The sequence below is a fragment of the Podarcis vaucheri genome, assembly GCF_965113315.1.
Source record: "Podarcis vaucheri genome assembly, chromosome: 1".
In the NCBI taxonomy this organism is placed as follows: domain Eukaryota; kingdom Metazoa; phylum Chordata; class Lepidosauria; order Squamata; family Lacertidae; genus Podarcis; species Podarcis vaucheri.
This window is the reverse complement of record NC_138759.1, coordinates 32357668-32378134: the sequence shown is the minus strand read 5'-3', so window position 1 is coordinate 32378134 and position 20467 is coordinate 32357668. Positions and strand designations below refer to the sequence as shown.

The window sequence follows — 20467 nt, the reverse complement described above, 5'->3', positions numbered from 1 at the left end:
CAGTCTTTCTGTGAAGATCTTGTTCCATAAAGCCGGTGCCACACACTACTGATTCTTATCCCCATCTTATGTTTTTAATGTGACATAGCATATCAGTATACTTCTTTTGCATCTAGTAGCTTCTGATTTTGCATAAGCAGTACCCACTCCTTGCACGTATGTCTTTTTTTAAAGCTAAGTTAAGCCAACGTTCAGAAGAAGAAAACTATTAAAATAGTGTTGGTAAACGTATGTCTCTGTATAGCTTTTATCAATAAAGTGTGAAATTCTGCATTGACCCTGGGACGATTAATGCACAACCTAAGTGTGCGGATTATATATATGTAATAGAAGAACCAATTTCAGGCTTGTGCATGGCCTTTGACCATGCATAGAACCTTTAATGTAAACAGAGAACTGGGATCTGTGTGCCTAAATACAAGTGCAGGCCCTGCTCATAAAACCCAGGCACACTTTTTCATGGTATATGAATATTGTGCAAGCCCAAATTTATGTGCCCCACCATGTGTATAACCAGACACCAAGACTGCGTGTGAACTGCACTTTGCACTGGTTTAAAGGTCCATGTATGGAAGCATGCTTTCAGTTAATGTACTGTATATCTCTCTTAGTGAGTTTATTTGTTGTTCTAGGCTTGGCACAAGGAGTTTTTAAAAAGTCATAGTTGTCCAATCGTACAAAGTGTATGTGCATATGACAGGAGATATGTATATGTGCAGCCAGAAATCATCTTTGAAGTTTCTGTTCATGGCCAAACTGGCAAGTTGCTATTCAGCTTAAAATAAGCTTGCTTATTCAGCCGTGTTAACTTCAAAGACACCACCAGCTGCATATGCACATGGCTTTGTAGGATGTTGGCCAAAATCAACTAAAAGCAAACATGAAAATAATTTCTGTATTGAAGCAAACTACCATCACTCCATTTCCTGCACCTGGTGCAAGGTTAAATTGGTTTTGATAGGGAAATGAACATGGCAGAATCTGGTCTGAAAGATACATATTAGGTCAAAAAGAGAAGTGTAGAACTCAACACAACTGAGGATCAAACAATTCTTCTGATTAGGTTTCATGTTACACATTTTGCAGCCTTTCTCTACTGAAGATGCTACAAATGACTGAATAAGTAGTCATTCATGCTTTTGCTGCTCTTGAGCTAACAAAGGTCATGGTTTCATTTTTATAATTTGTGCTTTCAGAACTTGGGACAATCTTAATACGGCACATGAAGAGAGATAACGTGTTCCAGCTATCATGCTCCCATCTGTCAGTCTCCTCATTCAAGGCTTCTGAAAAGCAACACCACAGTTCAGATGGGCTAGCTGCAGTAGTAGTCAATATGGAAGACTAAATTATTTCACTCTCAGGAACTGAGAATAAATAATAAAATTGTCTCCCTAAGAAGGAAGGATCAGAATACAGGCGATTTATGACTTCATTACAAAACAAAAACAAAAAACAAGCCACAAAAACCTCTCGAAACCTTTATAAAGAAAATTTACAGATTGAGAGAAAAGCAGGACCAAAATTTAACAACTCCAATACACAGGTCTGTTGTTCCCTCAGGCCTGTTTCCAGAATCTTAACACAAAAGATCCCAAACTCACTTATTCTAGCATTAACCTATAACTAGATTACTTCTAAGGGGTATGTAAAGGACTGGTCCTCAACTGGTGGGTGGGGATTTACGCCTGAGAATAAGCTCAACGTGAACTCACGTTGCTTGGCTATTACAGTGGTACCTTGGTTCTAAAACTTAATCTGTTCCTGAAGTCCGTTCCAAAACCAAAGCGTTCCAAAACCAAGGCGCACTTTCCTATGGAAAGTAATGCAAAATGGATTAATCTGTTCCAGACTTCTAAAAACAAGCCCTAAAACAGCAATTTAACATGAATTTTACTATCTAACGAGACCATTGATCCATAAAATGAAAACAATAAACAATGTACTGCAGTCACCAAATCAATCAATCAGTAGCTGAACTGGGTTCCACACAGTCACAAAAACCAAAAAAAGAGCCGCAAAAACACAAACACAAAATAAATAGCAAAAACAAACAGACCTCAGTGTGACACTCAAAATGGAAGTGTGGCACTCAAAATGGAAACATAAGAAAATGGAAATGTGGCACTCAAAACGGAAGTGTGGCACTCAAAACGAAGCATGTTTGGCTTCCAAAAAAAGTTCACAAACTGGAACACTTACTTCCGGGTTTACAGAGTTTGGGTTCCAAGTTGTTCGAATACCAAGGCATTTGAGAACCAATGTACTACTGTACAATAAATGGAACCCCATCTCTTGGATGTTTACTTGGCTGCAGTAAACTTGGCTGATCCATTAGGGCAAATGGAACACTGCCAAACCAGTCTTGATTCCTACAAGGCCACACGCCTGCCTTCTTGCTTGCAAGTGGTAGGAGAAAATGTTTGGGAACCACTGGCCTAGACAATGGAGCAAATACAATACTTCAAAATCAGGACATCTCAATGCCTTAAGATTCCCTAGCGCTATATGTCTGTTGTGGGGCAGGGGGTTGAAGGAAGGGGGAAGTTGGCTTGATAAAGACTGAGTCAGCATGAGACCAGTGTGCAAAAAGGTAGGAATGGGAAGCACTGAATGAGCACAGGAAGTCCCCTTTCCTCCCAGCACAAGAGGAAGGCACTTGTCCTGGTCCCCCACCCCACCAAAAAAAGCAGACTGGCACATGGAGTGAGGCAGTATTAATATCTTTTCTAAAGTAAGACTTCTGCAGGATTTGGTGCCTCATCCAGACCACAATAAGTGTGACTTAGACCAGATGTGGGTACTTCTGCATTCTGAAGTTCCGTAAGAAGGGCTAGACTCACCAGCTTGGTTGGTTTGAGGTTCAAAATGCCCTCAAGGACATGGGAAAAAAGGAACTTGCTGTTAATACGGCACCATGGATTAAAGCCATCAAAAACATTTTGCAAAGGAGGCATGTTAGGCAGTAAGGTGGTTTGACACAGGAAAATGGCCAGCATCCTTCGTTGACTTAGCATAGCCAGTCTTTTGATCTGTGGTGCTTTCCTGAAGAAGAGCTTCTGCTGATTTGGGAAAATTTACATAGGTAAGTTGTTCCTCTAATGCCTGTGAAGGGTCCCTGTGTTTTAGGCAGTTAATAAGCACTGGCAGGACTATCGACTGTCTAAACCCAGAAGACAAGTGTGATAAATGCAGCAGGCTGGACTCCACAGGCAGCCTAGATGTGTGTGTGCAGTGCACACATTATTTTTATTCCTGAACTAACCACCTGCTAACACAGCAAAATAAAACTACAGATATAACTACAAAAGCTAGAAACAAAGGAAAGTCGAATAAAAAAGCCTGCTGTAACATTAAATGTGTTCATTGCTGTTGGAATGCCATCAATTTAGGGATCGAGGCTCGTCCACCATTCCGCTTGTCTTGTGCCTAGAAACATGGGCCAGAGCAGTTTTCCAATTGACCCACACTTTCTAGGCATGAGTCTGAGCAGTTTCTCCTTGTCCCACACCTTTCCAGGGGAAAACCCTCTCTTTAGTACTCAATCAGAGCAAATGTCAATCTGGAGAAAGCCCAAATTGCCATCTGCTCCAAGAAGGAAAGCAGCGGAACAAGAGGAAGTGTGGATAAAGCTATTAGTGCTTGTGTGGTCTTTCCCATACACTTCCTAGGGTTGCCAGTGCCAGCTAACCAGAAATTGCTCTTTGAGTAATCCAGGAGCCAGAACTGGAGGATAGAAATATATATTTCTGTGATCATTCATACCTTGTGTAGAGATCCACACTTTTGGTGTATGTGCAAAAGCAGCTACCGTATTTACTCGAAGGTAATGCACACCTTCTTTGGCCAAATCACGTCACGAAAATTAGGGTGCATATTAGATTCGATGCAGCATTAGATTCACATAAATATGGTATATGCATACTTCTGGACAACAGCTCATTTTCCATGCTGGAGGAAGACAACACCAGCCAGTCCATGGAATTTGAGCCTAAAAGTCCATAACTTCATGTTAAATTGGCTCTGGACTGAAGTATACAACAGGGGAGCTAGGATTGGGCAGTGTGTCCCTAAAAAGGATCTACCGTATATTTAAGAACTGCAGAGAGAAGAAAATTCCGCCAGCTGCTGAATTCTTAACACTGCAGCCCTGTAATGGGATGAAGCACACCTCTCGTCGCATGCAACTTTCACGGCAAGCGTCTCTTAAGAGACTTGTGTAATTTTAAAAGAATCAGCACCCAGCAACCCTATGCACTGGTATTCCTCCTCCTTGGGTCATGGAGCATTCCCTAGAGGTCACCACTACAGAGACACAAACCACAAATGGGCAGAGGGAAACAAAACTTAATTTACTTAGGGGTGCAAAAAAACCCTGAGTGTTAAAAATCCTCCCCCCCCTTAAAAACACACACAATAGCACTTAAATGAAAGAGTATTATAGCACTGATTAAACATTTTTATTATCCCAGCCTGTACTGGTATTGGATTTGAAATTGTTTTTACATGAGTTTTTATTGCTAAATTACTTTGGGAAGCAATCAAGGGGCAGAGGAATCCAAAGAAGAGCTTTGTGCCATGCTGGACAGGGTGGCGGCAGATTGGGCTGAGATGTTCCTCTGCCCAGCTAAAGCAGCCTCCCATTGGCTGCCACTGGAGTGATGCAAGAGTCCCTCCACCAAGTTTATCCTCTGATGGCAATGGACACCAGTCAATCCCTCCCTTCCCCTTTATGTTGGAAGAAATGTGGAAAGCTTGGTTCATTTATTCCTGTTTGGTGGGAATGCCCCCATGTTCAATTTTTTGGGAATGGAGTATTCTCCATTATATCCTCAGTTACAGGCCAACCCCCTTCTCCAAATCCTTCCTTCTAAGAAATGTGGTTCCTCTTCTTTAACTATGTTAATGACCAAAATCAAGACCTTGTTATTCCAACAGTTCAATATTCTCAGTGGAGAGGTTACGTTAAGGTGGAACACTGAATGTGTAAGTGTATGTCTAGAGACAATGGATAAAAGAAACACCAGTACAGTGGTACCTCGGGTTAAGAACTTAATTTGTTCTGGAGGTCCGTTCTTAACCTGAAACTGTTCTTAACCTAAGGCACCACTTTAGCTAATGGGGCCTCCCGCTGCCACCGCCACACGATTTCTGTTCTCATCCTGAAGCAAAGTTCTTAACCTGAGGTACTATTTCTGGATTACCAGAGTCTGTTACCTGAAGCGTCTGTAACCCGAGGTACCACTGTAGATGAACATCTATCTAGATGTAGACAAGTGTTTAATGGTTATTTTATTTGTTTAAAAACCAATAAATATTGTTTTTCTGACTTTTTTTAAAAAAAGATTCACTCCACCAGTATGAAGTTTCTCCTTCCACCCTGCAAAAGTGTGGGCAGGGCATTCCAGAGGCAGCAAGGTTTTTGAGGCTGAGGGACAGTATTTCTTAGGATTGTGGCAGGAGAGTAAATGGTTAAACCTCACCTTCCCCAAGCACTGTGTTCCAAAAACCCACACACAATGCAGCAGGCCACACAGTTAATGTCAAGTGCAGTTAAAGTCCTCAGTGACCATAACACTGCAAGGTTAACACTGCCTTTGGTCTGGATGGGGGAGACCTGGAAACCTCTCAAGTTACCATTGATACAGAAGATATGAAGAAGAGCTTGTGCCCTGATGCAGGTAGCATACAGACATCCTGATGGCTGTTGTTTTTTTCCCCCTCTTCAAATCTGAGTCAGACAGACAGACCACTGAAGCTGTGGGGATTTCCAGGGCAATTATCAACATTGAATTCCCCTTGGATGCCAACATAGACAGGGTGCTGTTCATCCATATAATGGGCTTCTGCTTCCCCTTTGTGCAGGAAGTACCAGATGCCACAGAGAGTTTATTTTGGGGTTTAGGGATCAAATTTGCTAAGAAGTTATGTGCAGAAGGCAATAGGAGTGAAGCATTCATATTCTCCAGTTCCTCTTTATAATATTGAAGGACCAAAGCTTATGCCACCGTCTCTTGAAAATAAACCAAAGTAAAATAAATGGGAATCTCTAAAGATTCTGCTTCTCTTCCAGGGCTTTGCTGTTGCTGGTGTGTTGTTTTTATGCTCTTAATATTTTAAACATTTGGCTACTTTTTATGGTGTGTGTGTGTGTGTGTTGCATTGTATTTTATGGCATCTCATGCTATCTATAAGCTGCCTTGCATGTCAACAGAACCATGCAGCAGAGTATAGGTTTATAAATAAGTAAAACTGGAACACCATCCTCACAGCAAAACAAACATGATATTCACACTTTCTCAAGCAGGAATAGCAGTTTCCCAGCAACTGCATTTAGTAGATTGAGTGCTGGGAAGCAGCAATTCCTCCACAATGGAAGAACTTGCTAGGTGACATTGTCTGGGTGAATTAGTGATGGTCGTGAGGTCTGTTTTCTCCCCTTCCTCCGGGAAAAGTGTAGTGCCTGGAAAGACCCTTGGCTAAATTAGGCTGTACTGTATGAATAATTCTATTGCTGTTTTTTTCCACCAGCAAATGTAACTGAACATTTGAAATCACAGGACCCAGTTGGTTGCAATTTTTTTGTTTTTTTAGCACTCTGACTGATACAGGCTGGGAGACAGACAATAGTTTTGTCAATACCGCCCCTGCCAAAAATTTATGTTTGTTTGAAAGAAAAAAAGTCATTGCATGTGGGACTGGCACTTATCTTACTTTCACCTGAAGTAAACAGATGTTGCAGGTATTACAGTTGTACCTCAGGTTAAGTACTTAATTCGTTCCGGAGGTCCGTACTTAACCTGAAACTGTTCTTAACCTGAAGCACCACTTTAGCTAATGGGGCCTCCTGCTGCTGCCACGCCACCGGAGCCTGATTTCTGTTCTCATCCTGAAGCAAAGTTCTTAACCTGAAGCACTATTTCTGAGTTAGCAGAGTCTGTAACCTGAAGTGTATGTAACCTGAGGTACCACTGTATTATTTCAATCCCCACCCCCTAAAAAAACCCACCTCTGTTTGACCAGAGATAAGAGACAGCTGCACAAAGAAATGTGCATATTCAACATGGGAAACGATTCCCTTCAAGGAAAGACTAAAAAGAGGTTGGGGCTTTCAGCTTAGAAAAAACTAACTGGAGAACAGCAATGGACAGAGCAGCATGAAGAGGGTTAATAGGGAGAGAGTGTGTGTGCGTGTGCGTGTGCTGGCACACACAAAAACACACGACTAAAGCCTGAGGTCATCCAACTCAGCACAACAATTTCTATACCTTTACAAACAAACAAAAAAAGGCAAATTCACGAGACTGTAGCTATTATCTGATACACAGGCTGCCAACAATGGTATGGGAACTTCTGCGCCATGCCTGCTGTCACACAACTGTCAGTAAAATATGAAGGATAGTAATTATGTGCTGCCTTGCTCTGGGAACCAGCAGTGTTAATATTGGAAGTAACAATATTGGAAGTAACTCCATCATTTTACTGTTTCATTCCTTTAAACACCTGTGTGAAAAACTTCTCCATTTCATCAACTGTTGCCTCTACCATTTCACCCTCCTGTTCTGACAATCCATCCATAATGTTCTTCAAAGTCTCTGTGTTCTCTTTAATTTCACTTTCCATTTCATCCTTCTCTGATCTGCTTTCATTCACCATTTCATCAAGCTCAGCTCTAATCTCTTTTATTTGCTCATCAAACAATTGCTGAAAAATGCCAAAAGTCAATGGAATGTCCAATGATGTATTTGCCGTAGTGAGTATTCTTGATCTTATTAACAATTCAGTCTCTACCTTAAGATCTTCACAGTCTCCCCTTGAGAATTTAACAGCATTGTCTCTTAATAATAATAATAATAATAATAATAATAATAATAATTTTATTCTTTATACCCCACCCATCTGGTTGGATTGCCCTAGCCACTGTTATCAAACCACATTCCTTTCCCACAGAGGAAATGTGATGTAGAAAAATTACTTTCAGTTTAAAGGCAACACTTTTGTTGGGAAAATGGAATTAAAAATAAAATAAAAATAAATTTTTTTAGCATTCAGAACTCCCTTGATAATTTTCAGCTTTCTTGGTTAAAAAAATCAGAATATGCTCTTTTGTTCTGAAGCCTTCCGTCTTTTAATGATCGACTCTTCTTAAATCCAGAAAGTAGCTCACACACCAGATGTAAATTTCAACCAGCAGACAGAGAAACCTCTCAGTTGTAAATTGTACCCATCTCAAAAATAATTAGAGAAAGGGAGGCTTTTGCCGACCTTATGCTCTTCAGGACACTTATTTGGGCACGATATTGATTCCTCCACTCTAAGTCACTCACCTTGTCCAGAATCCATGGAGTTGACAGCTTCTCAGTCTCCTCATGTAGTAAACAACTTTTTCAGAGCATCTGAAGTTAATCTCCTGTTCATTCTTATCTCTAGAGTGAATTTGTTAGCCAAGATTTATGCGTTGGCTATCATCAGTCACCATGTAATTATCTCCATTGGCCAGCTACCAACAGAAGATGTTCAGTCTGCCATGTTCCTCCCCCAGAAATCCCTATCCTATACATTTTACTGACAGTGATGTAGGATCCACACGGCATCAATAGTCATGCTGCTGCAGGTAAAATATGGTTTGGGTGTGACAGCTAAGAAATAAAACCTCTTATGATTTCAGGTGCTGCATGACTTTGCTAGGTGCTGGAACTATACAGCTGGGAATGGCTATCTCTATCTTACTCGGCTTGTGAGTTTCTGAAGGGGCATTTAGTTGGCCACTTATGAAGATAGATCTTTTAGTCCAATTCAGTGAGACAATTATTAGGTTCTTATGACACTCTCAGTAGTAGACCCATACTGCTAAGAGGGCTCAGCCTCCCCACCTCCAGACTGAATTCCAAATATCACAGAGGCTGGCCCAGTCTAGGCAAGTATGGTTGCAGTAACCTCAGTCACCCATAAAAACTTCATATATATTTAATGTTCAGAGAGAAAGCACTGATTTCAATGGATGGAAAACAACTAACAAAAATAAGTAAGGGACACCCAATATTAGAGGGAAAGAGGACTAAGAATGTGGTAGGAACAGATGTAGACTGGTTGTACTGGTATTCGTTGGGTGTGTCTGATTCCTCTCTATATTTGGCTTCTAGATAATGCACAGCATGTCTATCTATGATTTTGCACTAAGTCATTCTGATCTTTTTCTGAAACAACACCTCTAATTAGAATCTGGGCCATAGGCTATTGAAAAGAAGCTAAAGTCAAAGTGTTCAGAGTACAAGCCTGACGTTAGATACACAGCCATATATAGGCCCTTAAATCAGCTTTGACCTGGTTTTCCAAAGCCTGATCATTGCTCCTTTGAAGGCATTGAGAATCGTGGCCAGCATCTCTGAAAATCAGCTTCAAGCATATTTAAATGCTTTAATATGGATCCGAATATCTAATACCATCTGTAACCTGGGCATTTTCACTTCATTTTCTTGTGTAGTTATTCTGAGTTTTCAACAAAATGTAATTTACAGCCTTACGCCTTCAGCAAAAGGCCTTTATCCATTCCAAAGAGGTGATATCTCAATATCAGATAATCAAGGGACAACAATGATTAAAACTAGCCACTTCACCCACTGTCATTGCCTCAGATCCCAGTAGCTTTGAAACCTATTTTTATATGGGTAGACTTAAACAAGCTGTGTATTTAATAAAATTCTGATGTAGATACAGGAAAATTCATATTAATTTGGAAATATTCTGTGTGCGTGAATCTGCAGTAGTCATTTTTCCCATTTGCTTTTTATACAACTCGAGTTTATCTCCGGTGTTTCTTAATCATAAATGGCTATGCACCATTGAGTTACCCTCCCCATCTCCTGGGTTCATGCACAATTGCCCTAGTGACAGATTGTGCTCGAATGCTCTGGCAGCCTGTGCTACTGATGGCAATGCCCTGAGCCTGGCTTTCTCTGTCTCCCTGGAGTCCCTATGCAGACGTAGGCGAACGTCACTGCCTGCTCTAAATTTATCCACGCTTGATGGAGGAGACTAGCTGAGCAGCAGGGAGGCAGCTATTTTGGTTTTCTCTGTGGTTCTGGGTTATATAAAGCATCTAGCCATGACCCACATTGCTTTGGAGCTGCCTTGTTTCCTCTCTGGTTCTAATGCAGCTAATCAGCACCATATATTTCCACACAATTTTTCTCGCAAATGCTGAGCAGTACTCTGTGCATGTGTGGCACTTGAGTGCTATATGCGTATGACTTGGCTGATGCCACTCTTTTTTGAAAAGCAAGGAAGCTTTATTTTTAAAACAAAAAACCCCCACACAGATGGAATCCTTGTCCCAGCTATTTATCAGGCACAATTTGTGTGGTGAATTACCAGCTGCCCATCCTGTGCTTTGGAAAAGGTAAGCTAACACATGCAATAAAATACCAGTTAACAGTAATCGAAACAGAGAGGATTTTTGCCATTTAATTCTCAGTTCATGTTTAAAAACACCACACAAAGATAGGTGTCACAAGATCAGACTCTCCAAAGTCTCAGTCTCCTTGGTTAGGCTTAAAGGTACATTGCCACTATCAAATTCTTTCAGCTAGCTGATTATGGAAATAAGGAAGGTATATCGGGAAATGGGTTTACCTGAGCCAATGTGTAACTATCAGGAGATTTAATACACAGCTAATTACTACAACTACTTTCCTGCTTGGACTGCTGTATTTTTGACTCACTCTGGGAAACCTGGGCCCTATCCATGGCATGGAGTTGCTATAGAGAGCATCAAAAGAACACATGGATTGTAGGATTAGACCAAATGTGTCCATGCAAAATCTCTAAGCTTTTCAAAGGAGGCAGGACAACAAATTTAACAGCAGACACAGTAAAACAGTCCTCACTTCCAAGTGAAATCCCAGATAACATTTTAAATACAGAGAATGCACACATGGCTTTTTCACATCAGCTCAAATGGAAAGATCTTACTACAGTTGCTTCCAAGGAAACTCAGATTTTAGCTTTTGTGTCTGTCTGGAAGAAGGGGAACACCAGTTACAAGCCATCATAAAACAAATATATCACATTCACCAAAATGATTTCCAGGGCTTCAAAATAGCCTTTGCTTAAGGGGAAAAAAATACCCCCATTAACCAATAGTTACAGGATGTTTTCGTTATAAAAACAGAAATGAATGAGACATATGCTTTACATGTGAGTTGCAAATGTTATGTGTATTTATGAGCTTTGCTCCTGTCACATAACTCCCTGGGCCTAGGGGCTTCTTGGATTTCATCTTTGGCAAAGATCAGTCTTGTCCCAATTACAGTTCCAGTAATTTCCCTGGCAGAGCCTATATTCCCTCATGAGATATTTAAGAGTACATATGATAATTCAATACCATTTGGGTGTTTTTAAAGGGGCAGCTACCGGAATATCACTTTCTCTGTTCATACTATGGTAAATTGGTAGAAGGGCAATTTGTTATTGTCAAGCTCCTAGAATAAGCAGAAAACCCTCATATCTGCTTATATGCTCATAAAATAAAACAATTGTATCCAATTTGCCAGCAGTTGGTGGGAAATGACCAGCGAATCAAGCTGTTTTCAGGTTAAGAAAGCTGGACCATTACCTTAAGTGGCAAAATAGTGAGTTGCGCTGTAAAAAATAAAAATCATTTCTGGACAGAACACAAAACTGCACAGGACAATGTGCAGAATTTTTAAAATGTCTTCTGTGTATAAACAAATACAGCTCATGCCAGCACTTTTCATTACATGTATTGGCTATGTAAACAAACAAACAAAAAAACCACGAAACTAGATATGCCAATAAAAGAAAGAAAAACAAGGACAAGGATTAAAGATTAGGCAAAAATAATCACTGATTATAATCAATGGGAACAGAATGTGAAGAAAGACAAGGCTATGTCCCAGACTGCCAGTGCCAGAGGCTATTTATCGAGGTCCTAACGTGGGCCTACATATTCAGTAAACTGCCTGGCCAGGTATCCTCTCTATTTTATGTTTGTGCATTGCGTGGTTCTTTAATGGGTGTGACTTTTCCAATTGCCAGTGTTGAATTTGATGAAATCATTTTTCTCTCATTTATTCCAATATTGAAAATGTCTGTAGTTCTTCTCCAATTTAGATCATCTGCTAATCTGACATGTATACTAGGCATTGCAACCTTTTGTTTAATGATGGACATATCACATGTTGAACACCACCACTTACTTGTCAATCTACATTTATGATGTTTCTCCACTGTGATATCAATCTGCTAATAATCAAGTAAAGGACTGAATGTGTATAACCGGGCTTTTGTTGTTCTTCTTATCAGCATAGCATAATATGGCTCCGTATGCCATGCCACAACATACCATTCATTTCTTACATCTGCAAGATAGTCGTGTGCAGTGGGAGAAGGGGTGCACAGTGATTGACCATCAATCTGACACAATTAAATTAAATTAAAAGTTGCACCGAGTACAACTTTTAAACCCTTCTAGAAGAAACAGCTATATAGATTATCACCTTCATCAAGGCTTTTGTTAAGTTGTGGGTGAACAAATCCGACGACACAGTGATTCTTCAAACAGCTCTTGCTTATTCAGAGGCCAGAACAGAACTGAACTGAAGGGCTCAGTCAGCCTGCTTATATAGAGCTCCAGTACCACGTTACTGTAACAACTTTCTAAAACTATCCAATCACTGAACGTCACTTTCGATCCTTCATTTGAATAACTATCTACAGTATCCATCCAATCACTGAACGTCACTTTTGATCCTTCATTTGCATAACTATCTACAGTACCCCCCTGCTGGCCCAGGGTGAGAACTTCAGTACATAACAGCTTTCTTTTACAATGTGGAACAAAAGTCATATTCATAAATGTTCTTTTTCTGGTTAACCTCTGTAAAATTCTGAAATGCTATTTGCTAGAGCATCAAAACATGTCACTTACTAAACTTCCACATGCATAAAAATGGGAGTGCATGAATGGAAAGTGGTTGATACCTAAACTGGATGTACTTACTTCACAAAAGGGAGCTTGCTCACAAGGGCCATCATATAATGCTACTGAATAATGTGATAATTAAATGCTGACTGCTACCCTCAAACCATCTAATTAAGGTATGTTTTACTAAAGTATGTGGTGCTTCTGAGGAAGAGATAGTCTGCAAGGGGCAGCCACCGTATTTATAAATAAGAAAGGGAATGCATATTTTTAATACCACAAGGTAATACAGAATGCATTTTACAGAGTATCAGAGCCATATGATAATATTCATCCAGAAAACCAATTATCTCAAGAGTGCAAAAGAAATGAAGAATCACAACAATGCACAAAAATTAAAACCTATAAAATCTACATACAGGTGGGAAAGAAGGAAACACAACACAGCTCATCAACACAGCAGTTATCTATAAAGTAAACATGCAAAACGAATGGTGGCTTGTTAGTTCAATCTATGGTTAAACCTTATTTCTTACACTCATCACTGACTGGGGGAAAATCAATTGCAGATGTGACTTAAAGAGAAAAATCAATGGATTAAAATACATTTTAAAAAATTGTCAGGACCAACCCAATACATTTTGCTGCCTGAAGTAAAGGAAAGGTGATGCCTCCTCCCTTCCCCCTCCACATACAGAAGCCAATGGAGACCAGCAGTTCAATCATACTTCAGCACTAGCAATAGGACAGCATCCTCCACAGCACCAAAGGTCAACAGGTTAAGTTAAAGGGAAATGGAAAGCCTATCTTCCATTGCTGCTTCCTGCCCTTAAACACCTTCTGCCTAAGACAGCCTCCTCACTTTGTCTAATGGTAGGGCCAGCATGGCTACCTTTGATTTTTCCAAGTCCACATACCATCTCTAAAAGCCTAGGACCTAGGTACATCATGAGTTCATTGCTGTAAGATCAATTGTATCATACACCAAATGAGAAATATTTATTTTTACCACCATTAGTTGTTTCTACCTGACTGAACCAGCAAAACGCCAGATATTTAGCAAGTCTGGGAAAAGATTAGGAATTACGCAAGGAGATAATAGTGATGTCATATGAGTAATTCACTGTCTGCTCCAGTACACGCTTAAATCCACTGATGAACAAGATTAACAAACTAGATGACTGGGGATGTTGGACAATATACAGTATACTGCATAAATAAGTGACTGTCACATATTTGCCTTATGGGAACCCTCTGTGAGAAGAGATTTAAAGTCTGAAAACAAACACATGAAACTCTAGGAGCTTGGAATTTCATATGAAGCTAGGGTTAGCTAATAAACACTATAGCTAATAATCTGTAATCTAGAACAGAACAAAAACACGTAAGAGAAGACATTTGACTGGAAACAAATCAGCCTGGCCTACTTTCATGACTTTAGCAGAAATTTACAGACATTGGCTGGTAAAGTTTTTAACAGCATTGACCTAAGTGTTACCACCTGTTAATATCTGCAGATTAAAAGCACAACAGCAGGGAGCAGTAATAAAAAGAAAAGTGACACCACAGTAGGGAGAGATGAATGGGTTCTACCCAGTGAGAAACGATGAGTAGAAGTTGGTGGGATAGTATACGATATCATACTACATTAGGATAAGAGTTGAGATTTTACCCAGCTGTCTGTATTCTGCTAATGGCTTTTGTTTTTAAGTATTACTACCTCCCCAAAAACTTTAGGATAGGGCAAGCTCCGGGTCCAAAGAAATAAACTGGCCATAATGTGTTTAGGTGCATATTTAATATTTTGGAACATTTAATAGGTGATTCCTTTTTCTAAGGCTGGATACTCCTCTAATTCTGCTCAGAATGCACAATTGTGTACCTGTACTTCTGGATTTAAACTATACCCAGAATACAGTCCCTAAAATATTTCTGGCAACCTACTTCAAAAAGGATGGAAGTGATAGCTGAGAGAAATATTTATTTATTTATTAAGGAGCATTTGCATTGCCAATGGAAGAAAGAGAAGTGCAGAGTAAGGTAACAAGCCCAGACTTGTCCCGAATAAGACAGGACAAAGGTGATCAATCAGTAATTTCTACCCTTTGCATAAGAGAGGGACTATCAGATGTTCAGACCCGCATTTGACTAAAAGTGCAGCCTGATCCTACCCATATTTGCTTAGAAGTACGTACAATGGAGTTCAGCAGAGTTCACACACACCCCAAGCTAGTGTTCAAGATTGTATTTCCCTATGTCAACAATCACTTCCTCTTTTTTACAGCAACTTATCACTATTTCAGAATTGCTGCCTAACCTTCCACGTCACTCTCCTGAGGACATGCATCTTACAGACTATAGTTTTGTAACATATTCATTATGATGAAAGGGAGTTCATAGATTGCCGTGAGAAATTGCTGTTAATTCCCACCCCACCCCAGGTTCAGGGTGAGGGAATCCCCATATGTAAGTACTATACTACTTATTAGCAGATAGGTGTGGTGCAAGAACAAGTCTGAACTGACCCTGCAGTCTTTTAGCAGGCAGAGGATATAGAGATAAAGAAAAACTTAAAGCAACAATTACAACTGCAATCTGAGAGAATGCAGTGGCATTTGACAGTTCAAGCAGGCATATGGTGCAGAGAATTACCAAAACTGGGCTAGTGCCCAGATGTCTGTACTTCAAAACCGATACGTTATCTCCCTTCCCAACAGACAGTATTCAGTCACTAGTTTATCAGTTGTCATAAATGTCTAGGTATATTTACAACAGCATTTGGAAACGCCATCCTAGTATTCCTGGGAATTACTTGTAGGTGGGTCTTCCGTAATCAGACTAGTAAATTTAACTCTAATTCAAATATCATCATGAGTCAGCCCTTCAAAAGCCAATATTCTGAGTTAAAAAGGAATATTGTAGAAATAATGAATATACACTCATATTATTTGCCACCTGCTATATAATCTTTTTTTCCAAGGTCTAATTCCGAAGGATTTCTCCACACTCATGAGGGCTAGAAGCTTATTTGAAGCAAATCTCGGATTTCAAGATTATCATAACTGTAAGGACTGGAGTGCTGAAGCTAACACAATTATTGTGGAGTTTACAGATATAATCATAGTAAATAAAAATGTTCACTGGGATTTTAACTACTGTGCTCTGCAATGTTGATTAGACAAAGGCCATTAGAAAACCAAAATATTATACATACCAAGTGGGTGACATTATAATTTTTCATAGGTCCAGCTTTGACTGTTTGGTATTTCTTAAACAGGCAGGCAGCAGAACTAACAAGTAGATATACCTCAGTTATATAAATATGGCAAAGTACCGTAACAAAGAGCGCTTTGTTACAAATCATAATTTAATACTGCTTTTTAATTGTGCTGAATATGTCAATAGACACACCATTGAAACATGCTCAGAAATTGGCTGCTTTAACCTCTTGCTCTCTGTTGCTGAATTGCTGATTGCTGAAATTTATAGAATAATACATTGACTCTGAACCATTGATTTAACCAGGAATTTCCAGCATGGTGTGTGTAAAATAGGTATGTATGCTCCAAGGCCATATAGTGAGTAAATTTTAAAGCAATTCTTGAGTCTGTTAAAAACAAAACTACCTTGGGTCATGGATTTGCCATACCACAATTCCAAAGCAGCCGTGTGAGAATATAGAATGTAAAACACTTGGACGGTGTCTCTCCCCCATACCCAGACCCAGTATTCTTTGATCTGCTGGTTCAATTCAGAACTAAGCTGAGATGAATTGACCGATGGCTATGTATTCAAGCAAAGCAATGCAGATGTTAACATTTGTATACACCCTCTTCATACACATAGACAAAATATATTAAATGGAATATAACAGAAATATAACAGAAATATCAGATAAGCTGCCATTGCAGTGAGATATTGTTGGACTCCAGCTCCCATCACACCTGACCGCTGGATATCCACCAACATCTGAAACTAAACAACATTTAAAAAATAATCATCATCATCATGACTACTAATTATTTTGTCACATGCTCAAGCCAGCTTTATTTCTCTCTTATTTTTATAGATGCGATTTGCTTTATCTTTTTATTAAAGGCACGAGGACAACGCTGATTTTTTTTGGGGGGAGGATGCAGGGATCACGGCTTGCGTTACGTAAGAAAGAGCAGAAAAGACTTGAGTCGAGTGCCGCGGGGGTTGTTGCTGATCGGTGCGTCAGACTTGGGTTTCCCTTTTGGTGCGTGTGCGGCAGAGAGCGCGAGTGCGCTTCCTCACGTTTCGCCGCTTGAGGCAGACACTACAGGATCCACCCCCCTGTCCGTCCCCACAACGACCGTTTGCCGGGATCGACCTCTGGTCCAGATCTCCGAATATTGTGAGGCGGACAACAACTGTGTTGTTTTTAACACTCGATTGGGAGCCGCCCAGAGTGGCTGAGGAAACTCAGCTAGATGAGCGGGGTATAAATAATAAATTATTATTATTATTATTATTATTATTATTATTATTAGAGGGAATCCCGATTTCCACCCCCACCCCCACCCCCACCAGTTGCTCCCGGAGCGTCACTTCGAGACACCAAAGCCCCCGGGATCTCAGAAATCAAAACAAACCAGCTTCCCTCTCGGTCTCTCGCTGTGGGGCCGCCGGCACCTCGCCGCCCTCAGCCCTCGCTTTCTAATTACAGCTCCACCCCAAAACAAAACAGACCTTCCCGCTGCCATGGCAACCGAGCCCTACCTTCCTTGCTGCTTTGGCGACGGAGCCCCACCTCCCTGAGCTGCTATGACAACCGGGAGCCTCCTCCTCCTCCTCCTCCCCTCAGCGGGTGACGCCTCCGCCTGCGTGGCTAACGATTTCTGAAGGGGAAGGGAGAAAGAGCGATGACGTCGCGGGGCTCGTTTCCGTGGTTACTACGCGCTGACGTCGGTGTGTTTTGTGAGCGCCCAACGTTCTTGCCGTCGCCAGAGCAACGTCAGTTAGCCAGCCAAAGCTCGGCAACAGGGACGGGATTGGCTGATGCGCAGGAGAGGAGCTCTGGGATTGGCGGGGCGCTTTGCTCAGGCCTGAACAGGTGGGCTTACCTGGCCCTGAACGGGGTCAGACGGGGACGGGAGGAGGAGGATGGAAGCGTTCCCCCTGAGTCGCTGGACTGTTGGGGGAAAGCTGTTTACATACGGGGAGAAACAGACCTCATTTGCCTCTTGAGGTCGTGTGTATCGTTCTGGTACCATGGACACATGTTTATGCGCTATCAAGTATTGCATACCTTTAGGATTCCTCAAACTTCTACGACTTCTCTATGGGATATCAATTTTATTCTCTCTGCCCCCCAACCCCAACCCCCCGTTTTGGTCATTAATTTTTATCAGTGCCATAAAATGTGGAACACATCTTGTACAACACCTGTGTATTGAGGCATTATGGATCTTTAAGAATTAGCGCCAAACCTGCAACTAGATTGTCAGGTTTGATGATTTTGTATGTATACTGTGAACAAGGAAGTGGGTAACATCCTCAGATGTAGCAAGCTACATGTGGGTTTCATGCTAATTGTCTGTGGGGGAATGGTGCACTTCTTTTAGTATGGTAACATCTATACATTACGTTTAACATATTTTGTTTATGTGTCTGAAGAGGGTGTATACACGTGAACATCTGCATCACTTATTTGTGTACATGTTTATGGCTGGCTACATGCCTGAAAGTCTTGCATGGCATTCTGTGTGTATCTGTATTCATTCTTCAACACATATGTGGACCTATGCAGTTTAAAATATTGCTTGAGTAGCCATTCATTTTAATTATTGTTCTCTATTGGTTTTGAATGTTTTTATGTTATTGTACTCCCTGGAAAAGACCCTGATGTTGGGAAAGATGGAGGGCACAAGGAGAAGGGGATGGCAGAGGACGAGATGGTTGGACAGTGTTCTCGAAGCTACAAACACGAGTCTGACCAAACTGTGGGAGGCAGTGGAAGACAGGAGTGCCTGGCGTGCTCTGGTCCAGGGGGTCACGAAGAGTCGGACACGACTAAATGACTAAACAACAACAACAACAACAACATGTTATTGTACACCACCTTGAGGTTTTGCAAGAGGGCTGTATATAAATACTTTTGTAAATCAATAATAAACAAACGTGCATTAATGTGTATTCATTACCCCAAGGAAGAGATCATTTTGTGCTCTTAACTTGACCATATCGTTTTCATGCTGAACCCTTGCTGTGTTTCTCCTCACTCGTTCCCACCCACCTGTGCTGCCCAGTGCTTCCCTGCGCATTTAAGGAGCACCTGTACATTGTTATTTCCTCTGTCCAATAACACTAATAATTTTGAACTATGACAGGTACTATATGTAAACAATACTTTATCCCAGTAGCACAAATGCCGCATTCAAAGGGTAGGTCAGTTTTATTGCATGTCTGGTTCCTTGCTGCTGTGCGGGTGGAGCACCATTCGTGGGTAGCATATCTGCTTCCTGCTTGGCCCAGGGATGGGCACTTACCTGTATCTGATTAACGATCTTTCCAGACAAATAAATATTACTCAGGTGTTGTGCAACATCGAGACAGGCTTTCTTCAAGTAGCACTTCCGTTGCTGGCTCATTACTCTCCGTTTGTGAATTTAGCACACGTGCAGATGCTATGCAGAAATTAGCTACGCTTTTGGCTTGTGTATCTTGTAATATGTCTTTGATAGTGTTATCTATGAAAGTGCAATACCATATCCAACTTTAATAAATATTATTATGTTTCTGAGGATACAAACATGGCACCATTCTGTCTCTTTTTTTTTATTCCCCAATTGCTCATACTTCCAAAACGTGACCTCTAGAGAGGGACATCAGACATGGTACTACTTAGAAATAATCCTACAGTTCACTTGTTCTTCTAAAGACATAGGATTTATAGGCATATAACAAGCTGTAGCCACAAGTTATGCATCATCGTTATGATAGCACATTTTCAAAGCTTAGCAGGGTCTGCTATGGTTTCAAGTTGGAAGGGAGACCACATGTTGAGATTCCTGCATTGCAGGGAGTTGGACTAGCTGTCCCTCAGAGTCCCTTCCAACTCTATAATGCTGTGATTTTATAAGAAGACATTTAAATGTATTGTTAGAGACGTTATGCCTCTGAGTACCAATTGGTGGGAATTGCAGGTGGGCAGAATGCTGTTGTACTCATTTCCAGCTTGATCCAGCAGGTTCATCCTACATTCTTACAGCAAAGTATATACAGATCCACACCATAGGTTGAACTCAGCTGCAGGTTGCATTTGGGGAAATGAGATTTCATAATGAGGGATAACACCGCTTCCTAGTGAAACAAAACCAGTTTCTATAAGGTTAGCCATGTTAATGTGTTACGGCAAAACCAACAAACCATCTTTGGGCACCTTAAAGACTAATTAGTTTTTTTTATGGCACATGTTTTCATAGACTGGAGTGAATGAAAGATCATGCAACAACAAAACTGGCTAGTCTTTAAGGTGCCAGAAGACTCTTCTTCGTTTTG

General features: G+C 40.8%; 1 long non-coding RNA gene across 1 annotated transcript; it reads right to left on the bottom strand.

Annotated features, from left to right (window-relative positions):
* Positions 1-13241: 13241 nt before the first annotated feature.
* LOC309538779 lies at positions 13242-19712 on the bottom strand. The gene is made up of 2 exons (XR_014222334.1): positions 17687-19712; positions 13242-17393 (listed from the first exon to the last, which is right to left on the bottom strand). It is a non-coding gene; the product is annotated as an uncharacterized lncRNA (long non-coding RNA).
* Positions 19713-20467: the final 755 nt, after the last annotated feature.